This window comes from Schistocerca serialis, chromosome 4, assembly GCF_023864345.2.
Source record: "Schistocerca serialis cubense isolate TAMUIC-IGC-003099 chromosome 4, iqSchSeri2.2, whole genome shotgun sequence".
Classification (NCBI taxonomy): domain Eukaryota; kingdom Metazoa; phylum Arthropoda; class Insecta; order Orthoptera; family Acrididae; genus Schistocerca; species Schistocerca serialis.
Genome location: NC_064641.1, coordinates 412,079,414 through 412,102,336, shown reverse-complemented (window position 1 = coordinate 412,102,336; position 22,923 = coordinate 412,079,414).

Genomic DNA, 22,923 nt, shown 5'->3' with positions numbered 1-22,923 from the left:
TGTATCACAGCAGCAGATTACGCGTGATGTCTGTTCTTTCGGATTTGTTTGAAGGAACAGCCAACTGGTATTCGTATAACTGATTCTCTTCTATGGGCAATGAACTCACCACCTTCAATCCGGATGCACAATTACGTTCGACCTCCTGCGAGATCTCAAAGTACCGAGCACATAGGACATGGACGGAGACTGCGGACAGGTGGTCCTATGCTGGAGTGTTGGTCGGTCGGGAGATGTGCCGAGATAGCCCACGCAATTACGATAAACACTGTGTCCGGATGCCTTACTGGTCAACACAGTTGCCTACTAAGTAGCAGATCCCAGTTTCAAATCCCAGTCCTGTACACATTTTCACTCGCCGCCGCTGATTTCGCACGAAATCCCGATGCAACTGGTATCAATAGTTTCTTTCCTTTCCTTTCCTTTCCTTCCCCCCCCCCCCCCCCCCCCCACCTTCAACTTACATAACATAACAAGATACAACTAGTGTCAGTTGCTCTCATCATGTAGATGAGACTGCTCGGCCTTTGGCTCGGGCTGGATACTTAGTACCATCCCATGATGAATTTTTATATAGCTCTGTTTTTCGGTTTTAGAAAACCAAGCGAAGAACGCTTTTGACGATACCATTTCTGGCGTTTCGCTTGAATTTGCGCGCGCAACGGTCGGAGGAACATATCATGGTACCTCGGAACAACACATGCATTGCAATATCGAATTCATCCGCCGACACCGGGCAAGGTACTTTCAATTGAAATACGATATTGCAGTGCCTACGTTATTCCGAATACGATGCAAAGTTCCTTTGGACATGCATGAATGTCCAATTCAGAATAACACAGGCACTGCAATATCGTATATATCCGCCGACACTGGACAAATGATTTTAAATTAAAATGTCTCGCATTTACGGGAATATACATAATGGACGTACGAGTACAAGTTGTCTACACATGGTTGACGACGTATGGGTGTTAGGGTCTGACTGTGAGTCGTGCACGGACAGCTAAATGGTAGTGCGACTGCTCGCGATAAGCGGGTAATCCCGGTTCGAGTCCCCGTACCGCAAATTTTCGTTGTTGTCATTCCATTATACAGCTGATGGTTGTCCATCTTGGCAACTGGGAATATATTTCATGCAATGCTAATTAACTATGAAACGGTGCAACTTTTGGAATTTTTTCTTAAGAAGTTTTTCTCAGTAGAGCTTACCCTTACAAGATTTTCAGGCTGTTTCTGATCACCTTGTTCACGGCAAATGTGACAGTGCATTAGGGGGTACCGGCCCAGTTTGATGCTGGTATAAGACGGCATCTAAAGCGCCAATATGACGCAAAAAGGGTACATCGAGCAGGGCGTCATCTCAAATGTGAATTGCGCAGCACTCCCGTAGATACGGTTGAAGAACTGGAGCAGCGAATTGTATTTTTATCAAGATTTAGGACATAACCGTGGTGTGTTGGTGGACGAATTCGTAACTTGCTGAAGATACGAGTGCAGTATTGCATCAAATGAAGAAAGGCACGCGAAACACCTCTTCTGACAGGTATCACTGTGCAGTAAATTGCAACATTTAACGGGCTGAACCAGTATAGTTAAGGTTGTTCATGGATGGATTTTGGACATAATTTTACGGTGACTTAATCGAGAAGTTTTCATTTATAATTCATTTTTACTAACAAGGACAACTTTTGTACTGAAGTCAGTGATGAACACTAACCACACAAACGCTATCACCCTTGAAACGGCTCTTTTTGCAGATTGTCCGTTATTAGTCTGGGAATCTCGTCACGTAGGTCTAGTAGAACAGATAGAGAAATTCAAAAGGTGAGTCGCGTGTTTCCTCACGAATTCGTGTAGCAAGCACGAGAGACGCTCATAAACGTACTTTTCAGGAAAAGTCATTAAATTTTCGCTACTTGAGCCAGTCCAGACGGAAAACCACACTCATCTTCAGAGAAAAACATAGCTCCTTGAACGACTAGAGATAGGGCGTTCATATTCACAGGACATGTACATTAATATGTTCTGCAGAAATGATTAGCATCTGATTTCTGCCCACAGGCCGTAGGTAATGGATCAGTGTGACTTGAGCAGACGAGCAGGATGCCTCGCAGACGTATTCGCGAACTGTACCGTCAAATCAGTGAGTTTGAAAGAGGGCGCATTATTGGCATGAGAGAATGTGATGCATCCATCCGGGTTGCTCGTGTGGGTTGAAGTGTTTCGACAGTGCAACGGGTGTGTGCAGAATGGTTTACGGAAGGCCGTAGAACACAACGAGATGGGTCAGGTCGCGCCACCCAGACCGCCCCCCCCCCCCCCCCCCCCCTCCTGAGAAGATCGACATCTCATCCGAAAGGCACTGTAGGATAGATCTGCGTCCCACTCGGCTCTGGCGCAACTGTGTAACACATCGTACACTATCAGGGATGGCAGTCCGTCGCTATTACGGCATAGGTTATGTGAGCGTCGTCCACTTCCCGCCTATCTTTGATGAATGTCCAGAAACTTGCTAGACGGCAATTGTGTGTGGAATGACGTCACTGGGTACATGAATGGCATGATATAGCATTTTCGGATGAATCCCGGTTCTGTTTGTTTGAAAATGATGATTGCGTTTTGGTTCGCCGCAGATGGGAAACGGCATTCGCTCAAGAAATATAGCGCAAACTCAAGGCCTTGTGGTGTGGGGTGCTATTTGGCACAATCACAAACCACAGTTGGTGCGCGTCCAGCACCCTGCGACCAGTGCGACCTACGTGAATGACATCCTGAAGCCCGAGGCCATTCATTTTCTGCACAACATTTCAGAAGCTATTTGTCGTTACTGTAATCTGCTTCACCAACATATGATCACTGCTCTACGGCAGAGAGAAGCTCTGGCGTCAACTGTTTCGATGAACGATGCAGATCCATCTCACACTGCTCGTGAGATTATTCGGTTACTCCGTAATACGTGTGGAAAAGAGAATCTTTGGCCGATGGTTCCAAATTATGTGGCCACCAAGATGGCCAGATTTGAACTCATATGATTTCTGGCTGTGGTATTATCTGAAAGATAGGGTTTATCATCGGAACACTAACACACTTCGGATCTTGAAGATGAGCATAGTGAGGGATGCATCCAACTTCCCACCTGAAATGTTTCGGGCAGCAATAGAGCAAGCTCTAGTGTGGTTCCAGCCTGCTGTGGATGCACATGTTCGTCATAGAGAGCAACGTTTGTGACCTGCAACGTAAACATGGTACGCAATTAACAAATGTCACCCTATCACGAGAAAATTAGAATGCCTTTCTTTCAATGGTTTGTTCGTTATCTTCCGCATGTCCTTACCAATGGTTCCACTAAGTTTCATTGTCCTACGATCACTTGTTTTTAAGGTGGCCCTCTCAAATAGTGAAAGTTAAATTATAATCACCCAGTATATATATTCATGATTCCCCCGTTGTGCAGTACAGTGGCTGCATGGTGATATCTGTTGTGTTTATGCAGATATAAGTGCTTGAAGGGTCTTCATCACATCATGGTGGTCAGCAGGACTTCTTGTGCCTCTTTCGCATCAATATACACTATGTAATCAAAAGTATCCGGAAATATGGCTGCAAATGACTTACAAGTTCGTGGTGCCCTCCATCGGTAATGCTGGAATTCAATATGGTGTTGTCCCATCCTTAGTCTTGATGACAGCTTCCACTCTCGCAGGCATACGTTCCATCAGGTGCTGGAAGGTTTCTTGGGGAATGGCAGCCCATTCTTCACGGAGTGCTGCACTGAGGAGAGGTACTGATGTTGGTCGGTGAGGCCTGGCACGAAGTCGGTGTTCGAAAACATCCCAAAGGTGTTCTATAGGATTCAGGTCAGGACTCTGTGCAGGCCGGTTCAATACAGGGATGTTATTGTCATGTAACCACTCCGCCACAGGCCGTGCATTACGAACAGGTGCTCGATCGTGTTGAAAGACGCAATCGCCATCCCCGAATTGCTCCTCAACAGTGGGAAGTAAGAATGTGCTTAAAACAACAATGTAGGCCTGTGCTGTTATAGTGCCACGTAAAACAACAAGGGGTGCAAGCCCCCTCCATGAAAAACACGACCACACCATAACACCACGGCCTCCGAATTTTACTGTTGTCACTACACACGCTGGCAGATGACGTTCACTGGGCATTCGCCATACCCATGCCCTGTCATCGGCCCTCCACATTGTGTACCGTGATTCGTCACTCCACACAACGTTTCTACATCGTCCAATGTTTACGCTCCTTACACCTGGCGAGGCGTCGTTTGGCAATTTCCGGCGTGATGTGTGGCTTATGTGCAGCCGTTAGACTATTAAATCCAAGTTTTCTCACCTCCCGCAAAACTGTCATAGTACTTGCAGTGGATCCTGATGCAGTTTGGAATTCCTGTGTGATGAACTGGATAGATGTCGGCCTATTACACATTACGACCATCTTCAACTGTCGGAGCTCTCTGTTAGTCAACAGACGAGGTCGGCCTGTACCATTTTGTACTGTACGTGTCCCTTCACGTTTCCACTTCCCCATCACATCGGAAACAGTGGACCTATGGATGTTTAGGAGTGTGGAAATCTCGCGTACAGACGTATGACACAGGTGACCACGTTCAAAGTCCGTGAGTTCCGCGGAGCGCCCCTTTCTGCTCTCTCACGATGTCTAATGACTACTGAGGTCGCTGATATGGAATACCTGGCAGTAGGTGGCAGCACAATGCACCTAAAATGAAAAACTTATGTTTTTTGTGGTGTTCGGGTAAGTTTGATCACATAGACTATTTTTCAAAGGAAAAATTCGAGATCGTTCTATATTTTTCTGCATCTGTTACGAATACTCAGGGATGTTAAAGAATGATTTCTGTTGTTCTTTGATTTTTCGGTCTTAAGCATCTGAAAATAATTAAAAATTACGACGAAAAACCCAACAACAACTGAAGAGCTGCTATGGAAGATTGGCATCCAAAAACCATATTATGGTTCTAGATATGGTATTTTTAAATGTTACAGAACGCACCTTGGAAACAGTAAGTACCACATTTATGCCAACCTCTGCAATATCGTCTTAATTCATTAGATGCGAAACGTAGTAAAAACAAAGCAAGAGCTTTTCGAAAAAGTATACCTCCTTATAGAGAGAAATACGTAAACTAAGAATGGTTGTAAACAATTCTAGCCAAAAAAGAAAAAAAAATATCATGCAGTTCACCAGACTAATCAGCAAACACAGAACATGAAACCAGGGCAAGGAAAAACATTTAAAAGGATTGATACAATAATGAAGCAAGACGAAAGCGCAATATCCCTAGAGAATTCGTGAACTTTCTCTGTGTTCCCGGCATGCCCTTCGCATAAACGCTTCTGAAGAACATCACATTGGCGGAAATATCAACTGGAAAAGAAAAAGGTAAGTCTGTATTCATATGTCGAATTCCACTACATCGACTAACTATTCATCTAAGGCTCCTATTTCCGGCGTTATTAGCGTACATTACAAAAGGACACGGGAAACAGTTCAGTGTCGTCGAGTGCAATTCAAAAAAATCGTGTTTCTCGCGCATAACGTGTCTGGCTGTTGGACATACTGACTCGTCTCTGATTTCCAGGGCAAAACATCGAACGTAGTTTATATGAAGGTATTTTGAATAAGTTAAATGTTACACAAGTAAGACAGTTAATTGCAAATTAATTTCGGTTCGGAAAACAATGAAATTAATTCTTTAAATTGAAAAACTTTTTAATATAACAAATTTTTAAAGCTGAGAAAAGTATACAGTGATTTCTCCTAGCCCCATACTGTTTCCTAACGCCATCCAGACAGTCTTGGAAATTAACGCTTATGAACTTTTAATACCTATGACAACACTTGTAAAATTTAAAACAAAAATATTGGGGCGCATTGTACATGAATATTTCACCTAATTCACTAACAACTTTATTGCACAGCAAATGAAATGAAGTCCTGTGCTATTTTTCTCAACGACAGCTACCCTCAACATTCCTTACTGTTCATAATTTTAAAATTTACAAGTATGTGACAGATATTAAAAACTAAGAAGCACAAATTTTCAGGACTATCTGTATAGGGTGATGGATCTGTATGGAGCTAAGAGAAATTATTTTATAATTTCAATCTGTTTTAAAAACGTTTTAAATTAAAAAGGTTTATTCAAATAATTGTTTTCTCTTGTTAAGTCTTGTGTGTGTGATATTTTGCTATCGATTTCAAACATGGCGATGAATTACAATAGAAACATGTGATAAATTTGAGGTTTATTTCAGTTTCTCTTGACCTGAGTCAACCAATATATTGCTTGCTTCCACGTATATCTCGCGATAAGATCGTGAAGGTAAAAATTAGAGAGACTCGGGCTCACACGGAAGCTTACCAGCATTCCTTCTGACCACGAAACGTTCGAGACTGGAACAGCAAAAGGGCGAAACAGCAGTGATACACAAAGTACCCTGCCCCACACAACAGGCAAGAAACCGAGGTAATATTGCACTGTCATCCAGTTGTGTGTTGACAGTTTCAAGTCTGTACCTCATGGGGAAATTTGTTTGAAATCAGCTGCAAAGCTTGTGTCCGACAGACAAACAGACAAGGAAGCGACTAAGTAAACACATATTTAAAAAAGAAGAGCAAGCGAACCATTTCCTTTCCAGCTAGTACACTTTATTACTTGCTCCAAAACAGATTTCGCGAAATGACCATGGCGATAAAATCAGAAAAAATTGAGATCGTACGGGGGCTTAGGGACAGTCGTTCTTTTCTTGTTTCATTCAGGACTGGAGCAGGAAAGCTGAAAATATTAATGATGCCAGAAATTCGTATCTATGCTGAGATTTAAAAGCCGCTCTTCCTGAACTGGGGTGCTCTGACATAATCACGGAGTCTCCGTGATGGGCGTGATGGATGTCTTACGCCTTTGCAATGAAAATTAACTCACGGAAATTAATGAAGTTTACAAGACTGGTCTTATTATTTCGTCATTTTTGTATGTGTCACTAAACGCACTAAACTGTATAAACTTTATTTCATCGTACTCGGATGAGCTAATTTGTTTCTGTATTTTCATCTCCGTAGTTGCTAAGTGCCCCGCTACGCGGTAGCGTATTCGTGTCACAGAGAGTAGAAGTGGCCTCTACGGAGACGAGAGGCGATGTGTTTGGACGGCTCTGCTGCCTCTCAGGTGGCACTGTGTGTGTGTATGTGTGTGTGTGTGTGTGTGTGTGTGTGCGTGCGCGGGCACGGCAGCAAGTGGCGCCGTAACGCGCTCAAGTGTTTCCGCAATTTGCGCACTTGACGCCGTGTGAGGGACTGGCCCGCCCGGCGCCCAAACCCGCTTCTCACGGGATAGCGGCGGTGCCGGTGCCGACCAGCTGGCTCGCCACTACCTGCCATCCAAACCCGTGTTCTGCACATCGACTCTGAGCCCCATCAGGTCCCCATCTACATCTGTACTTCACAAACCAATCTGAAGCAGAGGGTACTGCCCACTGTAACACTTATTAGGCGTGTCTTCCGTTCCAGTCTGAAGACTTCATCGAAAAGTTTATATTTCAGGTACATTTGTACTCGTAATTGGGATGATATTTCGTGGTGAAGTAAGTCGCTGCTCGTAACTATACATTCCAATTATCTTGCAAACGGCACATTTGTGGGCCGTTGTATACTTAAACCCTTTTTGCTTCCATTATCCTAAAACTTTTATCTGTGTCAGTTTTCGCTATTAATTAATTATGAAACACTCCGTATAAACATTTTTCATCCGATCCAGTAGGCTTCTACCAGGGAGTGTGCCAAGTAAAACAAGGAAATTGTCCAATCCGACATGTCGAAACCTGTCCTGAAATTGTTTACACAGGAAGAACACACCGAAAGAAATACAAAGTCAAAATTTTATCTGGTAAGACACACTGCAAGTGCTTTTTAAAAAATGTTGAAAATTGCCAAATTCGTAGCTCGCAGGGTAGTTGGAGAAATGTACACTCTTGCGGTAGCTGTGATAGAGAGCATATCCGCAACACGGCAGTCCCGTATCTTTGATTCAAGGCACAGGTAACACGACAGAACTCCATCGTAATTTGTAAAGTGAGTTTGAGTTTCAGTTGATAGTTTCTCTGACACAATTGTTCGGAGTTTCTATACACTTAAATTCGCAACTCATCTAATATAATTAGCTATTGCCTTTCCGGTATCGCTAAGTGTTGACAATGGAGAGAAAACTGAATTAAATTTTTTTGTGTTTTCTTCGCATGTGCTAGCTAATAGCATTTGTCTCTGTGCATGTTTCGGAGTTTCACAGTAATGTGGCACCCAATTAATGTTCTCAATCAAAAATGGTTCATATTGCTCTCAGCACTATGGGACTTAACATCTGAGATCGTCAGTCCCCTAACTAACCTAAGGACATCACACACATCCATGCCGGAGGTAGGATTCGAACCTGCGACCGTAGCTGTCGCGCGGTTCCAGACTGAAACGCCTAGAACCGCTCGGCCAGTCCGGCCGGCTGTTTTCAATCTCACAAAGATGAAATCTGAAGAACGTGGTATGTGAAACAAATCATCTGCTTCTCCTAAAGACCTCCATATGTATTACTTATTAATTAATTTCCTGGACATTCATACAAATGATGTCGACTTTTCATTACAAATTACGGAAACATTAAAAGAAAAAGGAAATAACATTCAGTGAATTGTTGCTAGTTAAAGTCCAGAACAAAAACGCAGGACCTTCCTAGCCCGGAAAAAACACGTACGATAATAGCTTTCTGTGTCAAAAACAAGGCTGTAAATTTTTTGGTTAAACGTAGTAGGGAGAAAACGCTTACAGTTAAGCAGGGTGTAAAGCCGGTTCCATTTTGTAAAATCTGAACGTGAATTGTATAAATGTAACAAAGATTTACACAAAGTGGGAAATACACACCAAAATGAGATTAGAAAAATTGTGAAAGATAAACTGTTCGACAGATTTAGATCTTCTCCTGAGAGTCATTGCACCATTACTAAGGGAAATATTCGTGACTGGGCGCTCTCTGAGTTGCAAGAGAGATTATGGTGACTGATTTCCAAGTTTCTTCGTTCTAGTTAAACAGATTCAGCAAATTATGTGGGAAAGTAAATAGCAAAATTAAGAAGTTTACTTCAAGTAAACGCGTAAAGAAATCGTGATTAATAGGTAATAAACTGAAATTTATAGCTGACATAAAGATGAAACTGCTTGTTATCCGCTAAAATGCTGTGCATACAGCCAATATGTCAGGTTTCGTGCAAGAATTGCGTGTCAACCGCACTTTATTGTTTCGAGAGAAAGAAAGACAAAGTCGCTTGTGGATTCGATGAATGCTGTGGCACATTCGTATTCAACAAATTAGGATAAAAAAAAATCACTATTTGCAAAAATCTTGTAATCGACACAGCGCAATGTGGAAAAATGGGAAAGAATAATTTTCAGTATTACATCCGAAACATCTTCTTACCAGATGGAGTAAATTATTCATCGCTTTTGTTGGATACTTGGTCTAGATATCACATCTGTCTTTTGAGGACTACGGAAAGATTCAGTCTCTCAATAAAGAAATTTTTCGACACTGCAAAGCATTTTTCAGAAAAGTTTTGGACAGTGCAGATTCTGATATCTCTTTGTCACTTAAGGTGTGTCAGAGGTTCAGAGTTGTTACACTTCAGCCACTTGTGCATTGTCAGTTTGCATCACTAGGTTTTTCGAATTTGATCATGTGTGATTGGTGTGAAGCACAATGTGCAGAACAACGGCCATGAGCATTTCTTACAGTGTCTCAATTCTGTCTAAACAAAACTAGTAATTATTGTGACGTGCCTAAATGTATTAATTTTTTCCTTTCTCAGGTGTGCTTGACGTAAAGAAAATGTTAGTTTTCGTCATCCAATAGACACTTCGCACTTTTGTGAAGATTACTGAAAATAATAAATGAACCGTTTCATTGTTAGTAAAATGTACATTATTAAAAAAAATTATCATGAGAGCTTTACTATAGAAATTGTTATGAAATACTTCATGTCAACATGTTAAAGTCCCGATTAATGGAAGTCGTCTGCAATGTAACATTAAACACGACCTTTATTTTCTTCACTCTGTTAGTCACTTGTGTGACAATTACATCTGCAGCTGTTTGGCTAACGATGTGAACTGCAAGTTATTCAAAAAATTAATGACTTTAGACATTTCTGATATGGCTTAAGAGCTTAAAATTCGCCTGTGTGCATTTTGAACTTGGGGCTACGCGGTTCTACCTTCTCATGTCGGAGTAATTCCTCGTAATTTCTGGTTATGCTATGTCGCTCCACGTTTAAGAAATACTGTACGGTATGTCTTTAATACTGTAGATTACAGTTAAAGGGGTTCTTAGTGAACTTTACGTCTCCCTCTCAATCGTAAATGCCTCAGATGGGAGACGTTTCGGGGATTAATTGAAGCAGATGATAGCAACGTTTTGAAGTCATACCATTCCTTGGGAACATATCTATAAAACGAATATAGCACTAGATTGAGTTGAGACCGCCCCATCGAATGGCCAGATGAAATATCCCCTTATAAATTATTTTGTTTGTAACGGGAAATAAACCATCGCCGTCCATCGCCGCTAGGCGTTGCATGAAAGACTTGGTGAGCAGTATTTGTTCGGACTGAGTCCAGCTACACTTTTCAAAAAAGGAATTGCAAATATTTGCGGAAACACCAGAGAAAACGAGCCTGACTCTTAGGAAGGACACTCGGTAAATACAGAGTGGTCAGAAACACTCTAAAAAGCAAGTAAGGGTGTTGCAGGGTACGTTGTGCTGGGAAAGAACTGTTCAGCAAAATATTCGATACGTTGCGCCGTTTCCGAGTTAATTAGCATTGAAGTTAGCCAATCAGGCCCTCGCGCGAAAATTCTAACGGCCCACCAGATAGAAGTAGTGTCAGTTGTTTTCATAGCGTAGATGATAGCGCACGAGACTGCGCAGTCTGTGGCTCGGGTTCGATCTTTACTACCGCCCCACGTCCAATTTTTGTATCTTGTTCTGTTTAAGAAACAAAACGAAAAATACATTTGGCGACACCGTCTCTGGCCGGCCGCTTGAATTTGCGCGCGCGAGAGCCTGATTGGCTAGCATGAATGCTAGTTAATTCGGTAACGGCACAACATATCGAATTTTTTTCGCAACAGTTACTTCTCAGCACAACTTATCCCGCAACAGCCTTGCAAACTTTTCAGAGCGTTTCTTACCACACGTATACACATACACATACTCATCTCATCCCCTTGCCCGCATCTCGTGGTCGTGCGGTAGCGTTCTCGCTTCCCACGCACGGGTTCCCGGGTTCGATTCCCGGCGGGGTCAGGGATTTTCTCTGCCTCGTGATGGCTGGGTGTTGTGTGCTGTCCTTAGGTTAGTTAGGTTTAAGTAGTTCTAAGTTCTAGGGGACTGATGACCACAGATGTTAAGTCCCATAGTGCTCAGAGCCATTTGAACCATTTTTTTTCATCTCATCCCACGCCGAGACAACAGTGAAACGAAAGTGGCGCTTTGTCAGAAAAGAATACATATTATGGCTTTCGTGAAGACACACCTCTGCGGCATTACGCTTCACAGTATATAACAGTGTGGGTGTGAAATGGCGCTACAAATGAAAACGTCCTCCAAAGTACACGGGATAATCCGCTTCTTTTGAGCTAAACGTCTAAACTGTACTCTGATTCACTGTGAAGTTCTGTAGGTGTATGGACCAAACGCATTGTAGCGTCCAGCAGTGGTGAAATTTGGCGAGCAATTTAACCAAGGCCTCAATGACATGTATACGCTGTCGTGATAATTCCTCGCACAAGTATTAATCTTTTCCCCCAGCTTAGCAGTACAAATACACTTATACAATATTTAAGCATTCTAACATAGCAACAACGTGTCTATACCACACGCTGAATGAATCGTGCTGCTATGTTGTAATGCTTCAAGACCATGAACTCAAATTGACCTGTCTCCTTTAGGTGTAATTATGCCCTTTATTGAATAACCTAAGGTAATAGTAATTTTTGGCACTGAATAAACATTGCCTTCCGTATTATAAATGTAACTTGCAAAACTAGATTTCTGCTCTAGTTATTAAAAATGCAAATATTTCGATTGTAAACTAATCTCACCGTTTTTCGATACAATACTATACCATAAATACAAATAAGTCACCAGTTCCGGATTGAATCCCAGTTCGGTTTCTCAAAAAGCATTGACCCCTTACTTAGCTTGCATTTATCGCAATTCTCTCTCACAGAGGAAAGCCCCAAGCGACTGAAAAAAAGGACAATCAATACCTTCACTGCGCGATAACAACGGTCAAGTCACTGATGACACTGACACTAAAGCGGAGTTATTAAACACGGTTTTCCGAAATTCTTTCACCAAAGAAGACGAAGTAAGTATTGCTTAATTCCAATCAAGAACAACTGCAAAGATGAGAAACATAGAAGTAGATATCCTCGGCGCAGCAAAGCAATTTGAATCACTTGATAATGGCAAGGCCTCCAGTCCAGATTGTATACAAGTGAGGTTCCTTTCAGAGTATGCTGATACAACATATCTGCGTATTATTAGACACAGTTCCTGCTTTTTCGTCATGGGCTACAGTAGAGCTGCGCAGCACGTGCCGATAGTCCGTTTATTTGCATAGTTTAGTTTTCCACGGTCTTTAGTATGGACAAGAACTGCGATTGTTGTGTGCGGATGCGAGCCGAGTTGGTGGCACTTTACTCTCAGCTTCGGTTACACAGCTTGAGGCTACAATGGATGGGCGCCACTGTTGTGGGCCGGCAGTGGGGATCCAACGGACGTCTAGCACGTCAGAGTCCTCCGATCCGTCCTCACCGGTGGCCAGCCCAGTTATTGCTCACACTGAGGCTGATCCCTCACCTGTGGTCGAGTGGGCGGTCACCACGGGACGAAGCAGGCGGCGAACGACTTCCCAGGCGGCCGCACGTAAGGCCCCCAGGATTGTCTGACAAACAGGTTCCAGGCGCTGTCTGTGGCTGACACTGTCGCTGAGCCAGAGGCTGTCGCCTGTCCTGTTTCAGGGGAAACCACTCAGCCTGCAAGATCCGGGCAATCATAGAGGGTGGGATTACTGGTAGTTGGCAGCTCCAACGTTAGGCGCGTTATGGGGCCCCTTAGGGAATTGGCAGGCAATAAGGGAAAGAAATCCAATGTTCACTCCGTGTGCATACCGGGTGGAGTCATTCCAGATGTGGAAATGGTCCTCCCGGATGCCATGAAGAGCACAAGGTGCAGCCAACTGCAGGTGGTTGCTCACGTCGGTATCAATGATGTGTGTCACTTTGGAACAGAAGAGATTCTATCTGGTTTCTAGCGGCTAACAGAACCGATAAGTCTGTCAGTCTTGCTTGCAAGATGAAAGCAGAGCTGACCATTTGCAGCCTAGTCGACTGGATCGATTGCGGACCTCTGGTCCAGAGCTAAGTGGAGGGTCTGAATCAGAGGCTCAGACGGTTCTGCGACCGTGTAGGCTGCAGTTTACTGGACTTGCGTCAAAGGGTGGTTGGGTTTCGGGTTCCGCTGAGTAGGTCAGGTGTACATATACACAAGAGGCGACTACAGGAACCATTGGTATGTTGTTGTTGTGGTCTTCAGTCCTGAGACTGGTTTGATGCAGCCCTTCATGCTACTCTATACTGTGCAAGCTTTTTCATCTCCCAGTACCTACTGCAACCTACATCCTTCTGAATCTGCTTAGTCTATTCATCTCTTGGTCTCCCTCTATGATTTTTACCCTCCACGCTGCCCTCCAATACTAAATTGGTGATCCCTTGATGTCTCAGAACATGTCCTACCAACCGATCCCATCTTCTAGTCAAGTTGTGCCACAAACTTCTCTTCTCCCCAATCCTATTCAGTACTTCCTCATTAGTTATGTGATCTACCCATCTAATCTTCAGCATTATTCTGTAGCACCACATTTCGAAAGCTTCTATTCTCTTCTTGTCCAAAGTATTTATCGTCCATGTTTCACTTCCATACATGGCTACGCTCCATACAAATACTTTCAGAAATGACTTCCTGACACTTAAATCTATACTCGATGTTAACAAATTTCTCTTCTTCAGAAACGCTTTCCTTGCCATTGCCAGTCTACATTTTATATCCTCTCTACTTCGACCATCATCAGTTATATTGCTCCCCAAATAGCAAAACTCCCAGACTACTTTAAGTGTCTCATTTCCTATTCTAATTCCTTCAGCATCACCCGACTTAATTCGACTACATTTCATTATCCTTGTTTTGCTTTTGTTCAAAAAAAATGGTTCAAATGGCTCTGAGCACTATGGGACTCAACTGCTGAGGTCATTAGTCCCCTAGAACTTAGAACTAGTTAAACCTAACTAACCTAAGGACATCACAAACATCCATGCCCGAGGCAGGATTCGAACCTGCGACCGTAGCGGCCTTGCGGTTCCAGACTGCAGCGCCTTTAACCGCACGGCCACTTCGGCCGGCTTGCTTTTGTTGTTGTTCATCTTATACCCTCCTTTCAAGACACTGTCCATTCCGTTCAACTGCTCTTCCAAGTCCTTTGCTGTCTCTGACAGAATTACAATGTCATCGGCGAACCTCAAAGTTTATATTTCTTCTCCATGGATTTTAATACCTTCTCCGAATTTTTCTTTTGTTTCCTACACTGCTTGCTCAATATAGAGATTGAATAACATCGGGGAGAGGTTACAATCCTGTCTCACTCCATTCCCAACCACTGCTTCCCTTTCACGTCCCTCGACTCTTATAGCTGCCATCTGGCTTCTTTACAAATTGTAAATAGCTTTTCGCTCCCTGTATTTTACCCCTGCCACCTTCAGAATTTGAAAGAGAGTATTCCAGTCAACATCGTCAAAAGCTTTCTCTGAGTCTACAAATGCTAGAAACGTAGGTTTGCCTTTCCTTAATCTAGCTCCTAAGATAAGTCGTAGGGTCAGTATTGCCTCACGTGTTCCAGTGTTTCTATGGAATCCAAACTGATCTTCCCCGAGGTCGGCTTCTACTAGTTTTTCCATTCGTCTGTAAAGAATTCGCGTTAGTATTTTGCAGCCGTGACTTATTAAACTGATAGTTTGGTAATTTTCACATCTGTCAACACCTGCTTTCTTTGAGATTGGAATTATTATATTCTTCTTGAAGTCTGAGGGTATTTCGCCTGTCTCATACATCTTGCTCACCAGATGGTAGAATTTCGTCAGGACTGGCTCTCCCAAGGCTGTCAGTAGTTCTAATGGAATGTTGTCTACTCCCGGGGCCTTGTTTCGACTCAGGTCTTTCAGTGCTGTGTCAAACTCTTCACGCAGTATCATATCTCCCAATTCATCTTCATCTACATCCTCTTCCATTTCCATAATATTGTCCGCAAGTACATCGCCCTTGTGTAGACCCTCTATATACTCCTTCCACCTTTTGCTTTCCCTTCTTTGCTTAGAACTGGGTTTCCATCTGAGCTCTTGATATTCATACAAGTGGTTCTCTTTTCTCCAAAGGTCTCTTTAATTTTCCTGTAGGCAGTATCTATCATACCCCTAGTGAGATAAGCCTCTACATCCTTACATTTGTCCTCTAGCCATCCCTGCTTAGCCATTTTACGCTTCTTGTTGATCTCATTTTTGAGACGTTTGTATTCGTTTTTGCCTGCTTCATTTACTGCATTTTTAAATTTTCTCTTTCATCAATTAAGTTCAATATTTCTTCTGTTACCCAAGGATTTCTACTAGCCCTCGACTTTTTACCTACTTGATCCTCTGCTGCCTTCACTACTTCATCCCTCAAAGCTACCCATTCTTCTTCTACTGTATTTCTTTCCCCCCTCCTTGCCAATTGTTCCCTTATGCTCTCCCTGAAAATCTGTACAACCACTGGTTTAGTCAGTTTATCCATGTCCCATCTCCTTAAACTCCCACCTTTTTGCAGTTTCTTCAGTTTTAATCTACAGTTCATAACCAATAGATTGTGGTCAGAGTCCACATCTGCCCCTGGAAATGTCTTACAATTTAAAACCTGGTTCCTAAATCTCTGTCTTACCATTATATAATCTATCTGAAACCTGCCAGTATCTCCAGGATTCTTCCATGTTTACAACCTTCTTTTATGATTCTTGAACCAAGTGTTAGCTATGATTAAGTTGTGCTCTGTGCAAAATTCTACCAGACGGCTTCCTCTTTCATTTCTTAGCCCCAGTCCATATTCACCTACTACGTTTCCTTCTCTCCCTTTTCCTACTGACGAATTCCAGTCACCCATGACTATTAAATTTTCGTCTCCCTTCACTATCTGAATAATTTCTTTGTTTCATCATACATTTCTTCAATTTCTTCATCATCTGCAGAGCTAGTTGGCATATAAACTTGTACTACTGTGGTAGGCGTGGGCTTCGTATCTATCTTGACCACAATAATGCGTTCACTATGCTGTTTGTAGTAGCTTACCCGCATTCCTATTTTTTATTCATTATTAAACCTACTCCTGCATTACCCCTATTTGATTTTGTGTTAATAACCCTGTATTCACCTGACCAGAAGTCTTGTTCCTCCTGCCACCGAACTTCACTAATTTCCACTATATCTAACTTTAACCTATCCATTTCCCTTTTTAAATTTTCTAACCTACTTGCCCGATTAAGGGATCTGACATTCCACGCTCCGATCCGTAGAACGCCAGTTTTCTTTCTCCTGATAATGACATCCTCTTGAGTAGTCCCCGCCCGGAGATCCGATGGGGGACTATTTTACCTCCGGAATATTTTACCCAAGAGGATGCCATCATCATTTAAACATACAGTAAAGCTGCATGCCCTCGGGAAAAATTACGGCTGTAGTTTCCCATTGCTTTCATCCATTGGTATAACAGTTGTAAATTGTCGTAGCTGTGTTGGGAAAGTACCAGAGCTCCAAGCGCTAATAGAAAGCACTGATGCTCAAATCGTTACAGGCACTGAAAGCTGGCTATATCCGCATATAAGCTCACCCGAAATTTTTGCGAAGAACCTAACAATTGGCGGTGGTGTGTTTGTTGCTGTTAGAAGCAGTTTAACTTGTCGCGAAATTAAAGTAGATACTTCCTGTGAGTTAGTCTGGGCAGAGGTTACTGTTGGAAACCGGAATAAAATAATAATAGAATCCTTTTACCGACCTCCCAGTTCATATGATACAGTTGCTGAAAAGTTCAAAGAAAACTTGACATTGATTTCAAATACGTACCCGACTCATACGATAATTGTTGGTGGTGACTTTAATTTACCCTCGATATGTTGGCGAAAATACATGTTTAATTCGTGAAGTACGCATAAAATGTGTGCTAAACGCAATCTCTGAAAATTATTTCGTGCGGTCAGTTCATGAGCCCACGCGAATAATACCTCTTGGCAACAAATAATCCTGAGTTAATAACTAGCATCAAAACCGATACAGGGATTAATGAACACAGGGTTGTCGTAGCGAGACTGCATATTGCAATCCCCAAATCCTCGAAAAAATTAACGAAAAATATACCTATTCAAAAAAGCAGATAAAATTCACTTGACGCTTTCCTGAGAGACAATCTCCACTCATTCCAAATTACTGATATAAGTGTAGACCAGATGTGACTTGAATTCAAAGAAGTAGCATCGGTAGCAGTTGAGAGATTTATACCAAATAAATTAACAAACGACGGAGCTGATCCTCCTTGGTACACAAAACGGGTTAGAACACTGTCACAGAAACAACGAAACAAACATGTCAAATTTAAACAGACGCAAAATCCCCAAGATTGCCAATGTTTTACAGAAGCTCGAAATTTAGCGCGGATTTCAATACGAGATGCTTATAACAGCTTCCACAACGAAACTTTGTCTCGAAACCTGGCAGAAAATCCAAAGAGATTCTGGTCGTATGTGAAGTATGTTAGCGGCACGAAACAATCAATGCCTTCTCTACGCGATAGCAATGGAGTTACTATCGAAGACAGTGCTGCCAAAGCAGAGTTACTGTACACAGCCTTCCGAAGTGCGTCCACGAAAGAAGACGAAGTAAATGTTGCAGAATTCGAATCGAAAACAGCTGCCAACATGAGTAACGTAGAAGTAAATATCCTCGGAGTAGTGAAGCAACTTAAATCACTTAACAAAAGGAAGTGTTCTGGTCCAGACTGTATACCAATTAGGTTCCTTTCGGTGTATGCCGATGCATTAACTCCATACTTAACAATCATATACAACCGTTCGCTCGACGAATGATCCGTACCCAAAGACTGGAAAGTTGCACAGGTCTCATCAATATACAGGGTGTTACAAAAAGGTACGGCCAAACTTTCAGGAAACATTCCTCACACACAAAGAAAGAAAATATGTTATGTGGACATGTGTCCGGAAATGCTTACTTTCCATGTTAGAGCTCATTTTATTGCTTCTCTTAAAATCACATTAATCACGGAATGGAAACACACAGCAACAGAACGTACCAGCGTGACTTCAAACACTTTGTTACAGGAAATGTTCAAAATGTCCTCCGTTAGCGAGGATACATGCATCCACCCTCCGTCGCATGGAATCCCTGATGCGCTGATGCAACCCTGGAGAACGGCGTATTGTATCACAGCCGTCCACAATACGAGCACGAAGAGTCTCTACATTTGGTACCGGGGTTGCGTAGACAAGAGCTTTCAAATGCTCCCATAAATGAAAGTCAAGAGGGTTGAGGAGAGCGTAGAGGCCATGGAATTGGTCCGCCTCTACCAATCCATGGGTCACCGAATCTGTTGTTGAGAAGCGTACGAACACTTCGACTGAAATGTGCAGGAGCTCCATCGTGCATGAACCACATGTTGTGTCGTACTTGTAAAGGTACATGTTCTAGCAACAGTGGTAGAGTATCCCGTATGAAATCATGATAACGTGCTTCATTGAGCGTACATACTGACGAAACTAAAATGAGATCTAACATGGAAATTAAGCGTTTCCGGACACATGTCCACATAACATCTTTTCTTTATTTGTGTGTGAGGAATGTTTCCTGAAAGTTTGGCCGTACCTTTTAGTAACACCCTGTTTGGTAGCAGGAGTAATCCACTAAAATACAGGCCCATATCGCTAACGTCAATATGCAGCCGGGTTTTGGAACATATATTGTGTTCAAACATTACGAATTACCTCGAAGAAAACTGTCTATTGACACACAGCCAACATGGGTTTAGAAAACATCGTTCATGTGAAACACAACCAACTCTATTCACATGAAATGCTATTGACAAGGGATTTCAGATGGATTCCGTATTTATGGATTTCCGGAAGGCTTTTGACACTGTACCCCACAAACGGCTTGTAGTGAAATTGCGTGCTTATGCAATATCGTCTCGGTTACGTGATTGGATTTGTGATTTCCTGTCAGAGAGGTCACAGTTCGTAGTAATTGACGGGAAGTCATCGAGTAAAACAGAAGTAATATCCGGCGTTCCGCAAGGAAGTGTTACAGGACTCTGCTGTTCCTGATCTATACTAACGACATAGGAGACAATCTAAGCAGCCCTCTCAGATTGTTTGCAGCTGATGCTGTCATTTACCGTCTTGTAAAGTCATCAGTCAATTCGTATTGATCAAAACGAATTGCAAAATGATTTAGATAAGATCTCTATATGGTGTGAAAAGTGGCAATTGACCCTAAATAAATAAAAATGTGAAGTTATTCACATGAGTACTAAAAGAAATCCGCTAAATTTCGATTACGCAATTAAGTTACACAAATTTGAAGGCTGTAAATTCAACTAAATACTTAGGGATTACAATTACAAATAACCTAAATTGGAACGATCACAGAGATAATGTTGTGGGTAGAGGCAGAACACTTAGAAGATGCAACAGGTATACTAAAGAGACTGCTTGTCTGCCAAATTCAGGAGTATTGCTGTACGGTGTGGAATCCGCATAACGTGGAACTGACGAAACATTTCAAAGAAGGGCATCTCGTTTTGTATTATCGCGAAATAGGGGAGATTGTGCTACAGACGTGATACGTGAATTGGATTAGTAATCATTAAAACAAAGCCGTTTTTCGTTGCGGCGAGATGTTCTCATGAAATTTCAATCACCAGTTTTCTCCTCCGATTGCGAAAACATGCTGTTGGCATACACGTTCCTAGGGAGAAATGATTATCACGATAAAATAAGAGAAATCAGGGCTCGCAAAGAAAAATTTAATTGTTGTTTGTCCCGCGCGCCGTTCTAGAATGGAACGGCAGAGAGACAGCTTGGAGGTGTTTCATTGAACCCCTGCCAGGCACTTTATGGTGAAGAGCAGAGTAATCACGTAGATGCGATCCTGTGTATAACAAGGGCAAAAGAACGAACCCACAAAATTACAGACAAATATCCCTAACATTGGTTTTCTGCAGAATTCTTGGACATATTCTCAATTCGAATATAGTAAATTTTCTTGAGACCGAGAAGCTTCCTTCCACGAATCAGCGTGGGTTCTGAAAGTATCGCTCGTGCGAAACGTCACGCTACTGCGGGACCCTGAATATCGACAACACGTCACCGACACGTGGCACGCTTGTGTTCAACGCATCATGTATTACGAGACCAAACTGCAATGGTGGTTACTGTGCGCCAAACCGGCCATCCGACGCACCTTGACACACTGTGGCAGAGCCAAAGCCAGGTGGAATCACCACACAACAGATTTCTACTATAGCGCTCTACGCGAGTTCATGGGCCATCCCCCATCCCCGAACCGTCTAAAAGAAGCTCAACGCATCAAGGCAAAGATTTTATCCTTGACCAGGTGCCTTCTGGAAGGAGCCATTATACGAGCATGCGGCCAAGAGAGGATTAACTGTGAAGGACCTTCTATGCATCATATTGTTCAAAATGTTCGCCGACGCCGACGGGAGGCCTTAATGACAACTTTAGACCTACCAGATGGATGACTGCTGATTTCGCAAGCTTCCATTGCTGATGCCTTCACAACGCACTACAGACTTCTCTATCAAGAAGTACCTGCCGGTGCAGAGGCCATTGCTGACGTTGCCCAGGAGATCCACTGTACACTAAACGCCGCGGCAGCAACCCTCCTGTTTGCGGAAGTGAGCACTGACGACGTCCTTGGCGCTGTGGTCAAAGGATCACTGAATCGGTCTCCCGGCCCGGATGGTTTACTGCTCAAATTTTAAAGAACTTTCCAAGATTTGATGTTCCCACGATGGAGCGACATGTACTGGGAACTTCTGTCCGGCGGGGCACTCCCGCCACAAACGTTCATGGAAGGCGTACTCGTACCACTCCCGAAACCTGAAGGAAAAACACGACTCGAGACTTCAAAATTTTCACACGCCTTCTAGCTGTGCCACTCAAACATGTATTACGAGAAATCGTTTCCCACGATCAAACATCCTTAGGCGGCGATCATAATATACAGACTGCCCTCAGTCAATATCGAGATGTGATCGCTGTGGCAACACACTCGTGACTGCCAGGCGCTTTAATCTCCATCGGCTTCAATCAGGCGTTTGACGGTGTCAATTATGCATTCCTCAACGCAGTGATGGACCGGATGACGATTAACCCTACGTTCACGCAGGTAATCATGTGACTCCTTCGTGGGGCAACGTCCAGGCTCCTCCTCAACGGCAGACTTACAGAACAGATACGTACTGGACGCTCAGTACGGCAGGGTTGCTCACTGTCGACGATGCTTTATGCCACTGCGTGGAACCACTCATTTGCGAATTACAGCGACGCTTGACAGATATTCCACTCCGGGATCATGTGTTCCGCTGCCGAGCCTACGCGGACGACTTGGGCATCGTGGTACGTTCAGCGGTCGAAATACAAGCTGCGATTCAATGGATTATCCGTTACAGTGCAGGGGCAGGGAGCCCTATGAACGTCGTAAAATCATGCACCATAAAGACCGGTCGCAGCTGACAGCGTAGTCCCCTTGCAACTAGTGGACACCCTTCGCTGTCTCGGATTGGTGTACAGGCGAGACATTCGCCGCACCTCGGCGATCAATTTTCGGGCTCTACTGCAACGCACCCGGGCAAACATACAAAATCACCTATAACACCCGCTGAGTATGTACCAGAGAATAACCTTCGTCAATAACCATCTGGCAGCCCGGATACCCCATATCGTTCAGATTCTGCCTATCAATGCGACAATAGCGGCAGTCCAGTATGATGCCCTCACCTTACCGAAGCGGGATGGTGGGCTCGATCTGGTTAAGGTGATAGCCAGGAACATGGCACTTTACATTAATACTATGCTCTGGTTATGGAAAAGCCAAAATGCTACATTTACTGGAATGTTGACCACCGAGGTCGCACCTTTTTCGAGACGCCTACCGACGTCTTTGACACACTTCCCACCTCCGATGTCGCACATCGGCCGTTTCTTTTTGGAATACAGCTACATATACACCAAGCTCTCCAGTACTAGGAAGACGACCATCCGCGACATCTGCCGCCTTCTCCGAACGTACGCAACCCGAAACCCCGTCGAAGCACGTCACACCTAGGTTTCATAGCCTACAGTTTGGAAAACGATCCACCGAGCGTACCACATCACTGACACCACCACGATGTGGTATCTTCCCATCAGCAGCAAATATACTACAAGACAGAAACTGTATCGCATCGCGCTGGTGGACTCACCCCTGTGCCTGAAGTGCAATGTCGAAGATACAGATTTACACCGTATTGAGTGAGGGACGGCAGCAGCAGCTGTCTGGACCTTTGTACAGAAGATTGTGGCTTTCTACCTCCTAGTACCCGCATATCACGTCTTTCCTACCATGCTGATATATCCTAATACGACCTACTTTCCATCGTCTAAGTGGCACGCCTTCACATGGATCAGTGGCAC